General features: G+C 44.1%; 1 protein-coding gene across 6 annotated transcripts in view; it reads left to right on the forward strand.

Annotated features, from left to right (window-relative positions):
• LDLRAD4 (low density lipoprotein receptor class A domain containing 4) overlaps positions 1-21,434 on the forward strand; it is a 337,040-nt gene that overhangs the window by 36,762 nt on the left and 278,844 nt on the right. Inside the window, exon 1 of one of the 6 annotated variants that reach the window (XM_070420720.1) lies at positions 18,523-18,541. The exons of the other annotated variants lie outside the window; for them this stretch is intronic. The gene's annotated coding sequence lies outside the window, so the exon portion shown is untranslated. Of the gene's footprint in view, positions 1-18,522; positions 18,542-21,434 lie in introns of those variants that run through there. 6 annotated transcript variants of the gene reach the window in all.

Below are 21,434 nucleotides of genomic sequence, written 5' to 3' on the forward strand. Positions count from 1 at the left end.
AGTTGCCCTTCTTCCCTTTTACCAGGTTCCCTAAAAGCTTTTGTGATTTGATTAAAGTTTATGGAAATTTGCAGTTGATAAATGTATTGTTCATTAATTCATTCTTTAGGCCAATAATTTTTCTTTCTAGCTTATTGGGCTATGGTTTGGTCTCATGATACAGTTTTCCTCTTTCCTTAACTAGATTACTGATAATGTTAAAATGAGGCAGAAGAAGGATTAGGCCAAAACAACTGGCCTTTTAACCTCTATAACACAAAGTCTTCCCAGAAAATGCTCTTTAAAGGGGACTCATAATTTAAATCCAGAACAGACAGGTGTTGCTGCCGTGGACAGCTGCTGGGCCCCATGCTATGATAGATCATTGAGTCCCCAGACTGGGTGATAGTTTATCATTTTATGCTCAGTTCACGATGACAGTATGTTTCTGAAGCAAACTGTTTTCCTGGAGCACATGTACAACTTCACACTGTCTCCAAAGTGAAGGGTGAATTGTATAGATGGTGGCTACCTCCTTATATCTATCTCCTTGGGTAAAATGAGTCTTAACACTAAAACGTCCCATAGTTGTAGCTCTTAGAGAAGTATTAAATAAAAAGAAACCAAAAGCCTTAGAATGTTCTGTTATATGTATATCATGCTTTGTTATATGATTTTGATTCATTTTCTTTCAGTGGTTTCTTTAGCTTGTTTTCTGATTTTATCCATCTATTATCTCTATGTTTTTGTCTGTTCATCTGTTTATCATATCTACCTATCTGTTTGTCTCTATCAATATGTATTTCTTTCTGTCTATCTGCCTACCTACCCCTCTATCTACCTACCTATCATCTATATCTGTTTCTACCTATTTATCACATCTACCAATCACCTAATGTCTCTCTGTATCTATCTATCTATCTATCTATCTATCTATCTATCATCTATCAATCATCTATCTATCATCTATTTATCATCCATCCATCCATCCATCCATCCTACTCACAAAACACAGAGTATTCATTCTATCTTCCCCTTAAAGAGAAAAGACTGTATGAAAAAGAAAAGGCTATAATTTATTTTCAAATAACTTTCTAAGAGCACATACTGCTTTTTATAGAAGGTCATTGCTATGATCTCCTAATTTTCAATGACAGTTGAGTGGTCTGTGTGCCAAACCATGTGCTGCCTTGGGCTTCTTTTTGATGATGGCACCAAACATGTTCCCTCTTATCCAATTGCTCCCTTGATGTCTGTGAACACAGTACCGTCTCTTGCTTTCCAGCAGCCCTGTTGAGAGCACCAAAGCCTTTCTTTGCCTTGGTAAACTGCCTGGATAAAGTTGTATTTTATGTAGTCATAATCAACTTAAGTATATTAAAGGCTTTGCAAATCTTGCTCTAATCTGTTTTGACAAATAGCTGAGTAGTATTGGTTTAACATGAACTTCGCCAAATTTGATCATGTTTGGAATGAATGGGTGCATATCACAATTAGTGGGAAATGGCGAGATTCTGAAGTGTAGCATTTCTGTGACTCAGCCAGTTATTTCCTTCTCCATATTGTGTTATTTGTTGTTGTTCTTTTCTCTCACTGTTTCTTTCCCTCCTTGTAGATGTCTTTCTAGAACTTAACTTGTCTTTTTTTGACCTTCTGTCTCATAGACATGAATGGTCACCTGTGCTCACTTCCCCTTGAATTCCATCTGCTATGTTACTTGACTAAAAGGAGCTATCTATCCTTAGTTTGAGCCTCTCTAAGGATGGGGGCCTAATCACTGAATTCAGCCCATTTTAAGGACCGTGCAGCAGTTGGAACCCCTCTAGACTGGGTTGAAATGTGCCTCCCGTGGCCTCCTCTGGCCTGTTGTTCAGAGCAAGGTTTACTGTTCTTCCATGGTGGCCCTGCAGATATTTGCAGATACCTTGACACCCCATCTGACTTTCCTCTTTTCCAGGTCAGATGGCCCAGCTTGCTTTCACCATTCCTTCTCTGGCATATTGACATTTCTTCCCTGTTTTTATTTTATTTTTTATTATTATTATTTTAAAAAAATATTTTTATTGATTTCAGAGAGGAAGGGAGAGGGAGAGAGATAGAAACATCAATGATGAGAGAGAATCATTCATCTGCTGCCTCCTTCATGCCCCCTGCTGGGGATTGAGCCAGAATCCAGGCATGTGCCCCTGACCGGAATTGAACCTGGGACCCTTCAGTCTGCAGGCCAATGCTCTATCCACTGAGCCAAACTGACCAGGGCTATTTTATATTTTTATAATCTTCACCTGAGGATTTGTTTTTTTTATATTGATTTTAGAGGGGGGGGAGGTGGGGAAGAGAGAGAGAGAGAGAGAGAGAGAGAGAGAGAGGGAGAGGAGAGGAGAGGAGAGGAGAGGAGAGGAGAGGAGAGGAGAGGAGAGGAGAAGGAAGGGAAAGAAAAACATTGATGTGAGAGAGACATCGATTGGTTGCCTCTGTATGTGCCCTGACTGGAGATGGAACCCACACCCTGTGGTGCACGGGATGATGCTCTAAACAACTGAGCCACCAGGTCAGGGCCTCTGTGTTCCTATTTTAGATGAGGGTGTGCTCACCAGATAGTGGTAGGAGTGCTTTCCGGAGCCCAGCTATGATGCACCGTCTCAGTGCGCAGGCTCGAGGAGGTGACAGGAGCATTGGTGAGGCTGAGCTACTGGGGCACTTAGTCCTGGCTCCAGTGAACAGCAAAACCTGCTCCAACATTCCATTTACTGGTGGAAAAACAGACCAGTGGGTTCTTGCTGTTCTGCTTACTAGATGATAGATATTTGTATTGTTTACCAAGAAAGAATGTGGTTTCTCAGCCAAGGACTTGGATTCCTGGCTCCTGGTGAACTGTTGTTAGAGCGCGCTGAGACTCTTCACTTATAGAAAGATAATTTAGAGAAAATGCTCTGTCTGGGACAGGGTAGACTGCAGCAAATATTTGTAAAAATCCGAGTTCAGCTAAAAATTCTTTCTGTCAGTCACACACTTCAACCTCAGACCTTCAGAACTTTTGGGGAGATTTGTTGCTAAAGGCAGCACTGACTAGGCCCACAGAGCTAGGGAGACGCCCACCTGGAAGTTAACCTTGTGGGTAGAAACTTAGACGATGTTGTTAGAAAGTGCAGTGTTTCTGTCCTGCTTTGGCATTTCAGGGATGAGCTCCAGGATTTGTAAAGACCTCATCTATACTGAAGATTGCCCAAGAACTATGGCTTCTCTGGACACAGCGTCACTCCAGGCCTGTGTGTGGAACCTGTGTGGTGTGTGCTTAGGAAGGCGAAGGTGGAGGGGACCATGGATGCAGGACTGCACATGCAGCTGGGCCAGAGAGACCAAAGAGGGTGTGAGGAAAGGGGGTGACGCTGTGGGAACGGGAGGACCCACATAGAGTTTCATACACAGGGACGGAGCTCTGAGCACTGCCCATGTGCGCACTCCCAAGGGCCGTGTGCCAGCCTCCCTGTCTGCATCCCAGCGGCTCTCACAGCAGCCTGGAGAGGCCAGTGAGGGTACCAGGTGAAGATACCCAGACTCAAGAGGACAGGAGGTGGCCAGGAGAGAGGTAGTGACTCGTGGTGGCATTTCCCACCACTTGCTGGTTCAGATCCCAGCTTTGCCCATTCCCAGCTGAGTGATCTTGGATGATGCACTCAGCCTTCCTGTGCCTCATTCCTCCCCTCTGTAAGAGGAAGATGGTGGTATTAGTATCACCCACTGCCTAGAGTTCTTTCTTATCAGGATTTCAGAGTTAATAATGTAAAGTGCTTGGTACATGGCTGGCCTGTCCTAAGTGTTGGTTATGATTCTAAGTGAGCACCCAGGTCCGTCTGACCACACAGCCTCTCTATCTGAGGGTCATGACTGAGTTACAGCTGAGCTTCAGCTTCTGCTGTATTAGTAATCTTACTTCACTTAATAACATCCAGTCAGCATGACTTTAGAATTTTGGAGAAACTGTAATGTAACCTGGAGTAAGTCTGTAAGGCGGTTGTTGAGTACAGGATGGTGTGAGAGGAGGTCTGGAGTGTGCTGTGATGGACTCAGGGAGGGGTGCACGGTCCCTCCTGCTCCTCCCCTCATAGGCCCTGCACTGCTGTTGGTCAGTTGGATGCCATTTCACAGAGCCAGGGCTGATGGGGGAGGAAAGTGGCTGTTGATGGTCCTGCACAGCCTATGAGGACGGCTGCTCTGCGTTCAGCGCCGAGGGAAGGACCGGCCTGGAGATGCTGGAAAGCTTCCCAGAGCCCCGGGGTCACATCCTCAGGGGGCGCCTTGCTGCTTTAAAGGGGAATATCCAGAACATTAAACACCCATATTTCACGATAAGAATAAAAACATTTTATAAAGCCAGAAATGAATGATTTTAACATATTTGTTATCATTCGATTATACAATATCCTTTCTGAGTAGAGCTAATTAAGAATGGACTTTTTTTTCATAAATATTCCAAGCCCAATATCTTAGGTAAATAACATTCTTGGGCAGAGAAACCTTTAACATGTGTTTTGTATTAGACCCTGTACTGTGTTTCCTTTCTTTTCAAAATTGTGATGGGCGCTGAGCATTGAATAATACTTTCCTTTGCAAATGGCTGCGCTTTGGATTGTGTGAAGTAATTTCTCTGTAGCCTTTCACTTCTCCCAAGACTTTGAATCTGGATTAATTGTTGTTTATAAAGCTTTCCGAGATGCATTGCAGAAAAATGTAGTTGAAGAATGTCTGCAAAAAGCACAGGGGTGTATTTCACAACTGTGCTGTTTTAGAAAAGCATTTGAAACGCAATCTTCCTGAGTCTGGAAAATTCCGAGGTGGCTTATAAACAGACTCGAGTGTTTCAAGTTGGAGGCAGACGTTGGTAAATGTATCTGTACGATGATGTAAAGGCTCTCTTTTCTTTACCTGATTTAAAGCTGGGTACCCATGCCAGGAACCTGGGTTTATTCTGGCTCCTCCCCATCCTCTCTGCACATCCGATCTCCATATCATCAAGTCCTGCAATTTTACTTCTGAGTATTTTTTTGCATGACTTTTCCCATTCCTACATGTAGTTACTGCCTTAGAGTCTCAGCGCTTCTTTTTTTTTTTTTTATTATTATTTTTTATTAAATTTTTATTGTTCAGATTACATTTGTTCCTCTTCCCCCCCCCCCCCCCATAACTCCCCTCCTTCCAGTTCCCGCCCCACCCTCCGCCCTCACTCCCCACCCACTGTCCTCATCCATAGGTGCACGATTTTTGTCCAGTCTCTTCCCGCATCTCCCATTCCCCTTTCCCCCCCAAGAATAGTCAGTCCATTCCCTTTCTATGTCCCTGATTCATTATAATCACCAGTTCATTCTGTACATCAGATTATTTATTCACTTGATTCTTAGATTCACTTGTTGATAGATGCATGTTTGTTGTTCACAATTTGTATCTTTACCTTTTTCTTCTTCCTCTTCTTAAAGGATACCTTTCAGTATTTCGTATAATACTGGTTTAGTGGTGATGAACTCCTTTAGCTTTTCCTTGTCTGTGAAGCTCTTTATCTGACCTTCAGTTCTGAATGATAGCTTTGCTGGATAAAGTAATCTTGGTTGTAGGTTCTTGGTATTCAGCACTTTGAATATTTCTTGCCATTCCCTTCTGGCCTGCAAAGTTTCTGTTGAGAAATCAGCTGACAGTCGTATGGGTATTCCCTTGTAGGTAATTGAGTCTCTTTCTCTTGCTGCTTTTAAGATTCTCTCTTTGTCTTTTGCTCTTGGCATTTTAATGATGATGTGTCTTGGTGTGGTCCTCTTTGGATTCCTTTTGTTTGGGGTTCTCTGCGCTTCTTGGACCTGTAAGTCCATTTCTTTCACCAGGTGGGGGAAGTTTTCTGCCATTATTTCTTGAAATAGGTTTTCAATATCTTGCTGTCTTTCATCTTCTGGCACCCCTATTATTCTGATGTTGGTACGCTTGAAATTGTCCCAGAGGCTCCTTACACTATCTTCACACTTTCAGATTCTTTTTTCATTTTGCTTTTCCAGTTGGGTGTTTTTTGTCAAATCTTTGGTTTGATTCTTGTGCTCCTCTGGTCTGCTATTGGGTATAATATTCTTTATTTCAGTCCGTGTATGCTTACTTTCTAATTTCTTTATCGTAGCATCGAGGGTCTCATTAGTTTTCGTGAGGCTCTGCACAAGTTTATAGCAAGCCCTCAAAATTGCGATTCTTAGCTCCATATCCTCCATTTCTGTCATGTTTTTTTGTCTCCACATCTTTTATGCTTTCTTGGTGCACCCCCTTGTGGTATTTGTGCGCAGTCTTGTTCTAGCCAAGCCTTAATTGTTGTAGTTAACACTAGAGGAATTTGACCACCAGGCCGACTGGCTGTTGGAATCAGCTGTGTGGAAAACTTCAGTCCTCTGGGGAGGCGCTAGTCCAGCCTTTGCCTGAGGCGATCGGCAAATGGCTCTGTGCAGGGCCTGGGCGGGGCGGGCTCAACAGGGCGGGGGGAGGGAGCAGCTATGGCTGCTCTAAGTCCGTCTCCAGGGGCTCTGCCTCTCTGTCCCCACAACCGCTGCAAACCTCGGAGGGACCGTAGCCAGACAGTCCCGCTTCTCCCGTTTGAGTCTGGGTCCCTAGAGACTCGCCCGGATCTGTAGCCCAGAGTCTGAGACTCCCTCCTGATTGAAAACGACAACCGCGCCCACCAGCCTGCTTTGCGCGCGCACCACCGCACCACCGTACCTTTAAATTTTCCACACTGCGCCTCCTCTGGGCCTCGTAATGCTGTTGTTTTTCCTTCTAGTTGAAGAGTCTCTCCTCAGCCAGCCTTCCTGTGGTTCTGGGTGATGTCTGTTCCGTCTTTTAGTTGTATTTTTAAAGTGGTTGTTCGAGGCAGCAAACTCCGGTGTTTACCTATGCCGCCATCTTGGTTTCTCCCTCAGCGCTTCTTGCCCGAACTTTTGCAACAGCCTCTGGACAGATTGCTCTGCCGTGGACCTCTGCTTTTCCTCTCCCATCCCCACAGGTTCTTCCCTGTGCTTTAGGGCAGAGGGGCAGACTTCAGTGTGTGTCAGACCAGCTGGAGGGCTCCTCAGATTTGGTAGGTGTGGAGCGGAACCTGAGAATGCGCATTCATCACATGTTCCCAGGGGATGCGGATGCCCCTGATCTGGGACCCTGCCCTCTGAGGACCACCTCTCCAGCTACCTAGTCCACACAGCTGGCCTGCCACTGCCTTGCTTCAAAAGGTAAAGGCCAGACTTGCCTGTGTGGCCACAGGGTCACAGTGGCCTGATTTGGGTCTCTGTCTCCAGCCCCCTCTCCCACTGCTCCCCATTTCATCCCGTTTCTCTAGTGACACCCAACGGACCAACCCCTTCCCAGCACCTGTGTCTGGAATGCCACCCTCCTCCGTTAGCATGGATGTCACTCACAGAGGTGTTTCTGGGCTCATCTTCACTTGTTGAAATGTGTCACAGGAATGAATTGTTCCATGGCACTTAGGAGCAAGGCATGGCTCATCTCTTTATTTTTCCAGAGCAATTAAATCTCATTTGAACCCTGACCCACCAAGAAAGGTAAGACAGCTCATAGCAGTCATTTGAGGATGGAGTGTGTAGCCCAGGACTTGTCACTCACACACTGCACCCACTTCCTTGTTATTGGTGGTCTACTCATGAATCAAGTGCTTGCTTGGTACCCAGTCAGAGTCTGCTGGAGTCACGCGGGTCGGGGTGCCCCCACCCCTCCTAGTCCTGGAGAACATTCGCTCAGCTGCTCCGAGCTCCATCCGCCATGGAGCCTTCTCAGCCTGCCTCTCTGTCTCCATCTCCTCCAGCTCTTCTCCTGCAGCCTCTGAACACGAAGCCTCCTTTCTCCCTCACATAGGTAGACCTCTAAACTCAAACATTTTTCAAATGTTGGTATGTTTAGGAATTGAGTAGTTTGTTAAAATCCAGATTCCTAGAGCCCCCCTTCGCCGCCCCCCAAGAGATTCTTACTCAGGGAAGCTGAGATGGTGCCCAGGAGTATGTGTTTTAATAAGAATTAAAACACTTTTGCTGTAGTTGCTCTGTAGGCCAAGTGGTGAGCAGCATTTACCCACCCCCTTTTTGGACCCAGCAACACAAAAGGCCATTTTGCTATAAATAGTTAAATCATTCTGCTACCGGCTCTATTTCCGTGAGCAGACCCCTGACTCCTTGAGGGCGAGGCATATGCTTTATTCTTCCTGCACAAAGCCTGGTGCCTTGGATTCAGTACTGATGGCTAAGTGCATGCCGCAAACTGGGGAAGGCACCAAACTCAGGGTTTTGTTTGTTCTTTTCTTTCTTGTGTGATGGTTCTATGTCCAGAGGTGGAAAGAATTCTGAGGGTCTCTGATGGCTGCCTTCCCCAGTTCTGGAATTCTACTGGCTGAGAACGAGTTGTTTTTTAATTGGCAAAAGGATCGTCTTAGGTCAAAGAAAAGCTGCTGAAGTGGCTTTCATGTTGGGATGGCAGCTGGTGAGAGCTTATACATGGAGGGAAGGAAGCTGGTTTACAGGGAACCCAGCCCTGAAGTTCTGGCCGGACTCCTGGTCACATCCCTGGAGCCCTGTCCCCCACTCCACATCTTGGAGTTGCTTTCAGGGTGTGAGCTATAGTTTTGATCACAGTGTCCCCGGGTGGCAAGTTGCTGCCTTGGTGTAGAATTGAAATGAACAGAATTCTGAGTAAGAGCAATACTAAAAGTTGTGATTTTTATCTTCCAATGAGATTGAAAACCTTCTATGTTAATCCAGTGATAGATCCACTTTCACATGAAATCTCTTCCTGTTGTAACATCATTTTCTGAGTTCTGCCTAGGTCTAGGCTATACTCAACAGGGCGTCTTTGGCAAGGGGGAGGTTGGTAAAAATATTCTCAGACTGCAATTCTGAATTATAAAGATGACTTCTATAATTACAGAGCAGTCTTCAGTTATACCTATATTTGCAAAATGTACTTTCACTTGAAAGGGCAAGTGATTAAATGTATTAGAAACATTTTCTGCACAAGATTGTGTAGTCATACACTTTTTAAAAAATCTTTAAAAAAAATATTTTATTGATTTTTTTTTTACAGAGAGGAAGGGAGAGGGATAGAGAGTTAGAAACATCGATGAGAGAGAAACATCTATCAGCTGCCTCCTACACACCTACTGGGGATGTGCCCGCAACCCAGGTACATGCCCTTGACCAGAATCGAACCTGGGACCTTTCAGTCCGCAGGCCGACGCTCTATCCATTGAGCCAAACCGGTTAGGGCATCATACACTTTTAAGTTATCAGAGAAATGTTTGACACTTTTGAAAACTTTACTTCCAGTCATCTGAGTTGTGTGTGTGTGTGTGTGTGTGTGTGTGTGTCTGTGTATGTGTTTCATGTGTGTGCACAGGCCTGCAGAATTAACAGTTATCATAAGAGTGTTCTTTCTTATTTATTTTGAAACCAGTAGCACCAACTCCTCTTGTCACATGTTGTGGTGGGATTTGAGAGGAATGAGGGCAGTTTTGTCAGGATTTTGAACTTTTTCAAGAGGATAGCCTATGCATGATAATTCACTTTCTAAAAAAACCTATGCAATCCTGGCCAGGTGGCTCAGTTGGTTGGAGCGTTTTCCTATACACCAAAAGGTTCCAAGTTCAGTTCCCCATCAGGGCGCAAAACTAGGTTGCAGCTTCAATCCATGATTGGGGTGTGCATGGGAGGCAACCGACCTATGTTTCTCTCTCTCCCTCTCCCTTCCACTCTCTTTAAAATCAGTAAGCATATCTCAGATGAGGATAAAAAAATAAAAGTAAAGTAAAATAATAAATAAAATAAAATAAAAATAAAAACAACCCGTGCAGAGCACGTCTGCTTGAGAGGAACTGTCTGTTTTCACGCAGCTCCAGCTCCTCATGCCGTGTACTGCTGGTGCAGTATGCAGCTCGGCTTCTTCACTGGTCATTCTCGTCCATTGCTCCCTGGGAGGCTGACGCCTGCCCGAGGTACGGGAACCTCACTTGGACTAGCATGGTACCTCACCCGTGAGCATTGTCCAGCGGCTTACCTGGGGCCCATGGTAACAGCTTGCCTTATGATGAGAACTAACACAGCCTGTGAGTCACTGTTTTTTTTCTGAGCTTTGATTTAAGTAATGTGCAGACCCGTGCATTCTCTCACTAAGCTTTTTTGTATTCCTGTACTTTTCGCGATGTGTATGGAGAGAGATTTTCCTCTTAGGCGAAGACCTCAGTGTTATACTGATTTCCTTTGTTTTTATGATCTTATGGCAGGATATTTCGTATCTCTTGATGGATTGCAGATGGTGCTGACTCTGTGCCTTCCCTCTCAGTCCATACTTTTTCCTGTGCCTCAGTTTCCTCTTTCACCCTCCTCTCCCGTTGGGTCCCTTTCTTCTTGCTTTCTTTTTTTTTTTTTAAATATATTTTTATTGATTTTTTACAGAGAGGAAGGGAGAGAGATAGAGAGTTAGAAACATCGATGAGAGAGAAACATCGATCAGCTGCCTCCTGCACACCTCCTACTGGGGATGTGCCCGCAACCCAGGTACATGCCCTTGACCGGAATCGAACCTGGGACCTTTCAGTCCTCAGGCCGATGCTCTATCCACTGAGCCAAACCGGTTCCGGCTCTTCTTGCTTTCTTCTCTTGGCTTGACCCTTCTTTCCTCCCCGCTCTCCCTCCTGCTCCAGGCAGCCATTGCATGCTGAGGTCTCGTGGTTATAATTCTTTTCCTTCTCACAAAAATTCAGTTATTTGAATGACCCTGCTGTTTGGATTCCGGCTAAGTGGGACTTAGTTTCATCTGAGGATCTGAAAACATGGTGCTTATTGGTCTCCATATGCATATCGGAGTTTACCGTTGACACAAAGGAAGGGAGATATTTTAATAAGCCAGTGGTTGCAAAATGCTATGCTTTCAAAATCACTCTTCTGTCTAGTACTTAGCAGCTGAAGCATACTGCGCTCATAGCTTGATCTTCCCCTGTAGCGTTGCTATACTGAAGTCACTTCATGGCTTTTCCCCTGTTCGCTTCCCTTTCTCTGACCTGGGTCATTAATTTTAGATTGCACTGCCTTCTTAAAGACTGAAGTCATGCACAAAGTAAAACCCTGAAACATTTAGAAGCTATGCAGTATTATATTGTAAACCTGTAAAAATTCTTACCAAGTTAGTGGTTTGGAAGGATTTTCATGAGAACTCCTTTAGCTAAAAGGTAGTAAATTCCTTAAAAATAGCTAAACTTTGGCTTACAACAAGGTCATTGTTTGGCAGTGTCCATGTTTTAAAAACTTTCCAGATCTCAGAGGAGGAAATGATTCTGAGACAATGTAGCAAATTAAAAAATAAAAACAATAAATTAACATTTGCATTATTTTACCAAGGATTGATTTTTCTTCCAACTTTTTATCCTACATTCTAGATAAATTGGACCATGTGAAGAACTAGAAGGTTAGTTTTACTTTTTCTTTTTTTAAAAAAAATTGAAATTAGTTTTTCAGAAGTGGAAATTTGGCAGCAAGTATGGAAACTTGCAAATCGGTTTACAGTGTGTTCTGTGCTTCTTAGTTTAATGAAACCCATAAGAATGAGGAGAGACTGCGTGACTTCAAATGAGAGAAGGCTGTCCGAGTGTAGGTTTCGCCTTTTCTGGGATTTTATTTTTACTCTATTAATTCAGTAGCATGTAGAATGGCATGTCCATACTTTAGTTGGTCAATAGTGGCCTCCAGATGGGTAGAATTTCAACTCCAATAGTTATTTTTTGGTGACCTCATGTAGGAGATGCCGGGAAATGCTTTCTAAGAATGGCATAAAATCACTATTCTTAGAAAGTATGAAGAGGGGTGAGTGAGGTTATTAAAAACACAATAAAAACTGTGACATAACGGAATATAAGAAATTGGCTAATAACAGTCTTTACAATCAGACACTGTGTTCTGAACTTGACCTCTGATGAGGTAGTATAAGTGTGTATCTATTTTCAATTAACATGGGAATATCTGGAGCCTCTGTGTTCCTTTCAAAGAAGATAGGATAGATGGACATTTTTTAAAATGATGGTTTCATCACTAATATATGTTTTCCATCCTGTGGGAGCCCTAATAAGCTCATTTGACTGAACGTGGCTCACTGTATCCAAGTTTGTGGTACAGGGGCTACTTCCAAATAGATGTCCTCTCTTCATCCTCTGATGGCGTATAGGTTCTGCACCCGGCCTTGTCCTGCTTTCCAAGTCAGTTTCTTTTCTGAGTTTCTTTACTCCCTCGCCTGGGTGCTGTCCTCTACTCGTCCCAGATGGCCCTTTCCATCGCCATCACTGCTGGGCTGCCATCAGCCGAAGCCCACGTGGACATGCTTGTGGATGTCACCTAAACACCTGAATTCCTGGTGTTCTCTGCTGAGGGGTCTGCTCTGCATCTGAACACACATTATTAGCGGAGTCTGAGAAGGGGTACCTTGATCCATAAACCACCGAGGGCTGTCTTGTGCGTTGTTACTGGACTACCACATTGTCACCCCCTCGGGAGCTTGTTGGAAATGCAGAACCTTGGGGCTCACTGCAGACCTGCCGAGTCTGCATCTGTCCTGCCTTAGAGTGTAAAGCAGTGCTTATACTGGACCTATTTTAATGACCACTTACAAGTTTATCAAAGCCGTGAAAGCCAAAGGCAAAATCCTTGAGCAGTAGAATGTTTTCATTAAGTTACTTCAGAGGACTGGATCCTGGACTCTATTTGAAAAGTTGATGCATGGGTCGTGCAGGCGGAGTGAGTTCTGTTTTGCTGCAGCAGAGAACACGTGGCTCCTTTCTGCTTTCTGGTTCTCCACGAGGCTTGAGGGCTGTGCTGGGAAGGATCATCCTTCAGGATGCCCTAGGGTTTCACTAGTAGAGTAGAGTCTGCTCTGTTCTACAGGCTGGGAGGATCGGTGGACAAAGGGGGAGACAGCCGATGTTGTGCAGTTAATCATTCATTAGCAGTTGTTAATTATTTAAGTGCCTAGACCAGTGTTTCAGAACTGCAGGTAACAACTCTTTGGTGGTCCATGAAGTCACCTTAGTAGGTGACAAACAGCACTTAAAAGTGATCTGCAATAGAAGAGAAGATAGGTTATAGTTCACATAGGAAGGCTGAGATTGTTTTTAGAAGCTTTAAAAATGTTTTACATGTGATATGTGTATGTACATATAGATATTTAATATTACAACTCGGTATATATGTATATAAAGATATATGCATACATGTACTTTTATATATATGTATGTGGGTATGTGTTGCATTAAAAATGTTTGAAAATACAAAATGATTAGTATTATGGGGAGTTACAGAGAAAGTGGTAAAAGATATAGTTCATGTAATTTAATGGAGGAGGAAGACCAAGCATATATGTTTATTACTGGGTCAGTTTACCAAATGACAAATATGTAGCCTACATATTAATGAATAGTAAACATTCTGCCATTCAGAAATGTTGGGAAATAAAGTGTTATGATTTTTCAGCCATTGTTGTTACCATAGAGCTATCATAATGCCATTGATAGATTTAAATATTTAGTTTTAGTCAAAACTAAAATGATTTTGAACTTAATTTTTTAAATTGATTTGAGGGGCGGGAGAGAGAGAGAGGTGAGAGAGAAACATTGATTGCTTGCCTCCACACATGACCCGACGGGGATCACATCCACATCTGGGTATGTATCCTGACTGGGAATTGAACTGGCCACCTCTTGGTGTACAGGATGAAGCTCTAACCCAGCAGTTCTCAACCTGTGGGTCGCGATCCCTTCGGGGGTCGAACAACCCCTTCACAGGGGTCGTCTAAGACCATTGGAAAACACATATATAATTACATATTGTTTTTGTGATTAATCACTATGCTTTAATTATGTTCAATTTGTAACAATGAAATTGGGGGTCACCAGAACATGAGGAACTGTATTAAAGGGTCGCGGCATTAGGAAGGTTGAGAACCACTGCAAGAACCATACCCGCCAGGGGTATTTTAAACTTGCTTTGATTTTTTACTGCTGATTTAGCCAACTTTAGGATCTTCTGTATCTTTGGCATAATCGTGGTAAACGTTCAATATCTATGTGTAAGAAAAGCATGGAGAGGCAGCCTTTAAGACATAGAATGCTCATTTCCAGGTTCCCATCTGAGGCTTGGCATGTTTTCTCGATTACTTAGCTACTCTTGAAGGTTGAAGAGTCCAGTTTTTGGCTTTTCTCAACCTCTTTCCTCTTCCTGTGTCTTTAGCATCTGGCTTGGCATATTTAGCATCTGGGAAATCTTTTTTTTTTTTTTTTAAATATTTTTTTATTGATTTTTTACAGAGAGGAAGGGAGAGAGAGAGTTAGAAACATCGATGAGAGAGAAACATCGATCAGCCGCCTCCTGCACATCTCCCACTGGGGATGTGCCCGCAACCCAGGTACATGCCCTTGACCGGAATCGAACCTGGGACCTTTCAGTCCGCAGGCCGATGCTCTATCCACTGAGCCAAACCGGTTTGGGCATCTTTTTTTTTTTTTTAAGTATATTTTTATTGATTTCAGAGCAGAAGGGAGAGGGGAGAGAGAGAAACATCAATGATGAGAATCATTGATTGACTGCCTCCTGCATGTCCCCTACTGGGGATTGAGCCCGCAACCCTGGCATGTGCCCTTGACCTGAATCGAACCCGGGACCCTTCAGTCTGCAGGCTGATGCTCTATCCACTGAGCCAAACCAGCTAGGGCCGGTAAATCCTTATTGAATGAATGCATGACTCTCTTAGTAGCTCCTCATTTCTCTTGAGTAAAAGCCAAGTCCTTACCATTGTCTAAAAGCCCATGGGTTCCCTGTGGCCTGCCTCACGTCATTTCATTCACTCAGTCCAGCCACCCTGCTTCCTGTTCCTGGACTTCTCCTTCACATACCCATGTGTCCATCCCTTTGCCTCCTTCCAGCCTTGGCTCAGATGCCACCTTCTCAGGGAGCCTTCTCCAACACAGCTTCCCTCCACCCTGCACTGTCTATCCCCTGCCCTGCCCTATTCTTGCCTTTCTACACGGCACTTACCACTTCTGAGCAAATTGCTTCATTTACCTGTTGAGTAGGTTTATTGTTGGACTGTCCACCCTGATTGTGCTTGCTGATGTAACCCCGGATCGTATCTGGCACTTAGTGGGCACACATAACAACCTGCCAGTGGTTTGCATGGTTGAATGAGTTTGAGTGTGGATTTTGACCTACTTTGGTTTCTTCTTTCCACCTTACGTGACGTGGTGACTTTTCTGGTCTCTTCCTGGCATTTAGCATTCACCCACCACAGTACTAGGGACTCAGCACATAGAAACAACTCTCTTAGAAGTTCTTATAGAAATGGAGAGTTGGGTCTATATTTAATGTTAAATATTAATAAAGGTCAATAAAATATTGATAATTTTTTTCTTTGGCTTATGAAAACCAATCTTGACATTTTTTTCTAACAGCACAGACTTATTGATGTTTGCTCTATTTCCCATATTAAGTTTTGGGTTTTCATAGAAATAACTTAAGTCCTTTTTAGTTTCTGATAGTATGTGCTAGGAAACTTGAGACATAACGGGTCTTCAAAAACATTGCTGCTTTGCCAGCCTGGGACTGAGTCTGCTGTGGCTCCTGAAAAGTCTTGGCTGTGGCCTTCCCCTGCGCCAGTCTTTGGGGGTCAGGACTCTCATCTGCCAGTGTGGTTCCACAGCGTCCATGTTCATCTCTGCCTGTGGAGTGTTCACGGAAAAGACCAAAAGGGTGGCCTGGCTGGTGTGGCTCCCCTTATCTTCATTTGTTAGCTGCTGAGTTCAGAGTTGATGTGATTTGCCTGAGGTCTTGTAGGCAGTAAGTGGTGGATCTGGACTTGAATCCAGGCCAGGCTGTGTCTGTGGCTCTACCTTTCAATGGCCCAGTTGTGCGCATGGACTTCCTGTCACAGTGACTGAGTATTTGATTCCCGTTTTGGCTCATACAGATATGGTAACATCTTCATTTGGATGTGTGGTAGTATGCTTTTTTTAGAGTATAATTTGACCCCGAGAACTCCTTCCATGATGCCTGGGAAACAAGACAGTATTTCTTCTTAAGGAACGAAAAAGGATCTTGATGTCTTAGAAAAATTGTCAAGTTTTTCATCCCTTTTAAGTACTTTGTGATCTTCTGTGGAGGTGTCAGTCTTGTCTTTTTTCCCTTGAGTTTGGAAGTAACTAGGAGACTGGTCACTGTTGGACTTGAATATCACTTAAAATAAATCATCCCCTTTTTTGTTATTTCCTTAATGTGCTCTTTCCAACTTTGTTAAAAACTATCTCTCCTCCTTCTCCCTCAACCCCCCACCCCCCATCTTATGCTATGAAACATCTGCTTCTCCCATCTTAAGGTTTGTCATGCCCCTGAGCATGTGTGTTTGTGCGCATGCGTGCCCTTGTGCCCGGGCCGCACCTTGGCTGTGGTGCTGGTTGCAGCACAGTGTTGTCTGAGGGTGGCCTTGTCCTAGTTTCCTCATAGATGGTTCTGGCCTTTATTAAGCTTGGGAGATGGAACTGCCGTACTTTGCAGCATGAAGAACTCAATGCAAACCAGCAAGGAAGATAGGAAACCTGTCTGTTGTTTAGCTTTAGGCAGGTGGACTGTTTTTTGCTCTGACTGGAAGAGTTTCTTGTTTGAAGGGCGAGGCCGGGCATGAAGGGCCCTGGCATGGGGACTTCTCTCTGAAAGTCTGTTGGCCGCCCTGCCCTGCTGTCTTGTCAGCTCAGACCTCGGTGGCTGTTTCTGTCCTGCGCTAGCCAAGAGGGTGTGTGTGTGAGTCCATCTGGACTGCCTTCATCCATTAGATGTGCCCCCCAAGGAGCTTTTGGGGGCCAGGTCTTTGAAGAGTCCGATCCCTTCGACTGTACACCAGGAAAGCCCCAGGGCCAGTTCTCTGTGCTCCAGAAGAGATGATTTGTGGGCGTGGCTGTCGCAACGCTTTATTTCTACCAGGAAACAGAATGCATCTGCTTTGAAGAGGTCCTTCCTTTCTATTTTGGGAAGTAAGCCAGACAGCCGATAGACAACATCTGGCTTTGGGGTCCTTCTCCTTCCTTCCCTCCGGCTTAGTGCCTGCTGGGAGTTGCTCAAAGTCACCCTCTTTGCGTGCATCCCTCAGTGTTTGAAAGGCACCAAGAAATGGTCTCTGATGCTTTGTTAAGAAGCAACTTGTCAAGCCCTTGGTCGAGGCCCGACGGCCAGACCCTGCGTGTGGCCGCCTGGTACCGGTGGTTTGCATCTCATGCTGGGCTCTGCAGGGAGGCTGCTGGCAGTGCTTCCTGTGGGTCCCTCAGGCCAGTCTCAGCTCGTGAGGAAGCCGATCCTTGGGCCACAAAGACACACCTGTGGTCAGCATTTCTTGGCATTAGTTTACTCTGAAACAAGTCAGCTCCATGAAAGAAAGTATCAAAACGAAAACTGTGGCATTTATGGGTTGAATGAATGCACACATGCATTTTGTGTCTTGAAAATGTACCTGACAGCCCTAGCCAAACCTGACGGGGCCGGTTTGGTTCAGCGGATAGCGCATCGGCCCGAGGACTGAAGGGTCCCAGGTTTGATTCTGGTCAAGGACACGTACCTTGGTTGCAGGCTTGATTCCTGGCGCGTGTGGGAGCCAACCAATCGATGTTTCTCTCTCTGTCTGTCCTCCTCCCTTCCACTCTCTAAAAATCAATGGAAAAATATCCTTGGGTGAGGATTAACAAAAAGAAAAGAAGCCAAAAAGAGAAGAAAATGTATCTGACACAAAAATCCATGCATGTATGTTCCTGCGTGTGGGCCCATTGTTAAGGAACACCACAACATTTCTGAAAGATGTTGTAAAGCAAAACATGGTTCTGGAAGGAGACCTGTGTGTTCTGTTTTCCTTGATCTCTTTCTGTAGCGTTAAGTACATTACCTCCGTTTGTGTTTTTCCCTGTCCCAGTTTATAAATGTCCGCCAAGTGGTTCTCTCCTCTTGTCTCCCTCCAGAGGTCATGGTGTTTTCAATGGCTGCACTTCACGGGACCCCATCCCCAGTGGGAGCCAGCCCTGTGTCAGAGAAAGGAAGGAAGCATGCGGTCAGGTCTCTCTCGTAACCTTTGTGCGGAACACGTGTCTTCCTTCACCTTAAAGAGGAAGTGAGGACGTTCTGAAGATTGAGAACAAATGTGCCTCACTTCCTTTGTGATTTCCCAGCACCTGCCATTCATATATCCCCTTCTGGGTGGAGGCAGGTCCTTGTTGTGTGTTACTTTTCAGGAATACCTGCACTCCGCCTCTTCTTGCTCTGCCTCTCACCAGTCCCTGGTTCCCAAACTGCAGCCACTGAACCTGCAGTGCCGTGTGAGCTGCTGGAAGCGTGTCAGGAACGTGGCCTTGAGGAGACGGCTTGGGGTTAGTGAGATCGTGCACAGGACCACGCTTTATCACTTTGAAGAGCCATGTGTAGATTCCTCAAATGCTTCGCGCCAAGGGTGTGAGAGGACCTCTGCCAGCACCTCTGTGAGCCCCTGTGCTTATTAATTCCCTTCAGTGCCCTTCTCTCAAGGGAACAGTTCTTCTGAAGGCTTGCTTTCATTTGTGAGGGCATAGCATTAACACTCAGCCTTCTTTTCCTTGCAGCACTGGACTTTGTGAAGACCTGTGTTTTGTGAGATTATGGAAAAGGCAGGCACTTACTAGAACTGAGGGTGAAGGGAACTGGGTAGGGTCCATCTTCTGGGCCTGTTTCTTTCTCTGCACGGGGAGGCATCTCAGTGACCCTCCAGTTCCCTGCTGTGGGCCATTGGCTATTTTCACACATAGAGATGGGCTCAAGAGAGTTAAAATTATGCTGGGAAGAAGAGGCGAGTTTATTGAAATTCTCTGCCTCGTATGTCATGGGACTGGTGTTTTTAAGTTTTTCTTGGCTTGAGTTTGAGAACTGCTGCCTGAGAGACTGAGCACCAGGGGATGGATAAACCTTGGAGATGACGTTCAGGTTTACTGAGTGATTTATGTGCGAATAGGACTATATAATAAGATCCTGAATATAGGTTTCAGGAGAGCATGATATGTTTCTGTTATGAATGAAGTGTTTATTTTGAACTCTCTTAAGTAATTTAACTGATTTGAATACTTAAAAATATCCCTTTTAGTAAATCAGGTCTTTCAAAATCTAAAATAAACACAACGTTAGTCACAATCTTCTTTGAAATAAAAAGACAATAATTTATCTCTTAAGGATAACAGAAACAGTATATTTATGCATTCAACTTTAAACAGAGATTTTAAAAAAATCTTGCTTAAAAGAATTAAAAATCATCAGCTTAAAAATAGAAAAATCTTAAAGGACTTTTGAAATAGGTTGTCAAGAAGTTGGGTTAACGTTTGTTTTAGAATTAAAAATTTGACTTGTACAGCTGTTTCCATTTTGATTGGGAATGAATTATTGATATGAATGGAGAATTAAGAATGAGTCACAAATTCTTACTTCAAAAAATTTCTTAGGGAATTTTTTTGTGTTTAACCTTTAGCTGTGAGATAGCAGAATGCCAGAGAAGTGGCAAGGATTTTTGGAAAAAGCCAAAACAAAAACAAAAACATTAGTGAATAACATTTCTAAGTGCTCACTGAGATTCACAGGTAAAATGAAATAACCAGTACTGGAAAATTGTGTTTGCATCATTTGGGATAGAGCATGAGGCTAAGTGTCTTCCACCCATTTGGAAATTAATTTTGAGGTTCTAAGCTCTGCCCGGAGGGCTTGTATGAATTCTGTTGCTTTGGCCTTATCGTAGTAACTAGAGATTGACAAATCATAACTCTTTTAATTTGGCTTAATTAAAAAAATGTTAAGGGCCTCCCATGTGCCACATACTCTGCAAAATCTTGGGGATGCCAGGGAGATGGTGATGTGGTTCTTGCCCACAAGTTGCTCATAGTCAAGTAGGATAAATGAAGTTTCATTTATGGTTGGATGAGGCCGGTAGAGATGGTTGTTCTGATGTACAATTATGTATGTATTTAATACAAATATATGTTATATATCCCCATATTTAGTAAGTTACTAAATTATTTGCTATGTAACAAATTGCCATACACTTATAGCTTAAACCAACACCCATATATAGGGTGTCCCAAAATTCACGCAAGAAGTAATTTTGATAGAAAACATAGGTTTATAATTAAAAATTGTAAATTTTTTATTGATTCATAAAGTATACAGTATAGGGTTATGTATGCAATTAGCACATCAGGTAAATGGCCTCCATGGCTTTGCTGGCACATACGAAAAGCCATGGTCTTCATTGGTCTTCATTGTCCCTGCTCCTGGGCCATAATTGGTACTTGGTAATGCTTATCAAATTGAAGGGATTGAAATCAAAGGGCAACAGATATTAGAATCTGATTCAATAAACCAAGTAAAATTAGGCTTTTATTTTTTGTTGTTGTTGTTAATGCTCACACAAATTCAAATCTTGTGTGAATTTTGGGACACCCTATATTACCTCACAGTTTCCATGGGTCGGGGGTCTGGGTATGGCTTAGTTGGTTCTCCGCTCAGGATCTCAGAAGGCTGCAGCCAAGGTGCTGGCCCAGCTGTGTTCTCCTCTGGAGGTGTGAATGGGGAAGAGTCCACTTCTAAGCTCATTCAAGTTGCTAGCAGATACCATTTCCTTGTAAGTGTGGGATTGATGTCCCTGTTTTCTTGCAGGCTGTCAGCTGGGGGCTTGCTCTCAGATCCTTGCTATGTGGCTCCCTCACAAGCCCTGTCATGACATGGCAGCTCACTTCTCTAACTCCAGAAAGTGAGTCTTACTGTCTAGTCTGCTGAAGTGGAGTGGTAAATAGCATAACCGGATGAAGGGAGTGACATCCCATTATTTTTGCCATATTCTGTTGGTTAGAAGCAAGTCACAAATTCTGCCTGCACTCAGGTGGAGGGGATTATACAAAGGTGTGACCTGTTGGGGGTCACCTTAGAATTCTGCCCACCTCAGTACATTTCTGGTTGTTCCACTGACTTGTGTTCCCAAGAAATCTGATCATGATTTAAATGCCAGGAAGACTGATGAAAGCGCACTCCCCGTTGAGAAATAAAATCTGTTATCTGGCAAATCAGAGGTGGATTGTTTTCTTCCCTCAGTGGTTAGAAAACAGGCGGAGAAAATAATGCCTGTAGGTTCACAATATTGACAGGAAGGAGTTACACAAAAATAGTGAGGTGTTCGGCTCTTGTGTTTGGGGTGGACCGCCACCGGAATCTCACAGTATCCTCTGGCTAGACGTAGTCATTTTTAAAATCTGGATGTCTTAGCATTGGCTGATCACTCAGGAGTGGCATATGGCAGGAACACGCTTTGAGGGACAAGTCTCCTGGAGAGTACACTGCAGCACACAAGCTGGACAGATG

Source organism: Myotis yumanensis, unplaced genomic scaffold (assembly GCF_028538775.1).
Source record: "Myotis yumanensis isolate MYYU_CA2020_CCGP unplaced genomic scaffold, mMyoYum1.0.hap1 SCAF_7, whole genome shotgun sequence".
Taxonomy (NCBI): domain Eukaryota; kingdom Metazoa; phylum Chordata; class Mammalia; order Chiroptera; family Vespertilionidae; genus Myotis; species Myotis yumanensis.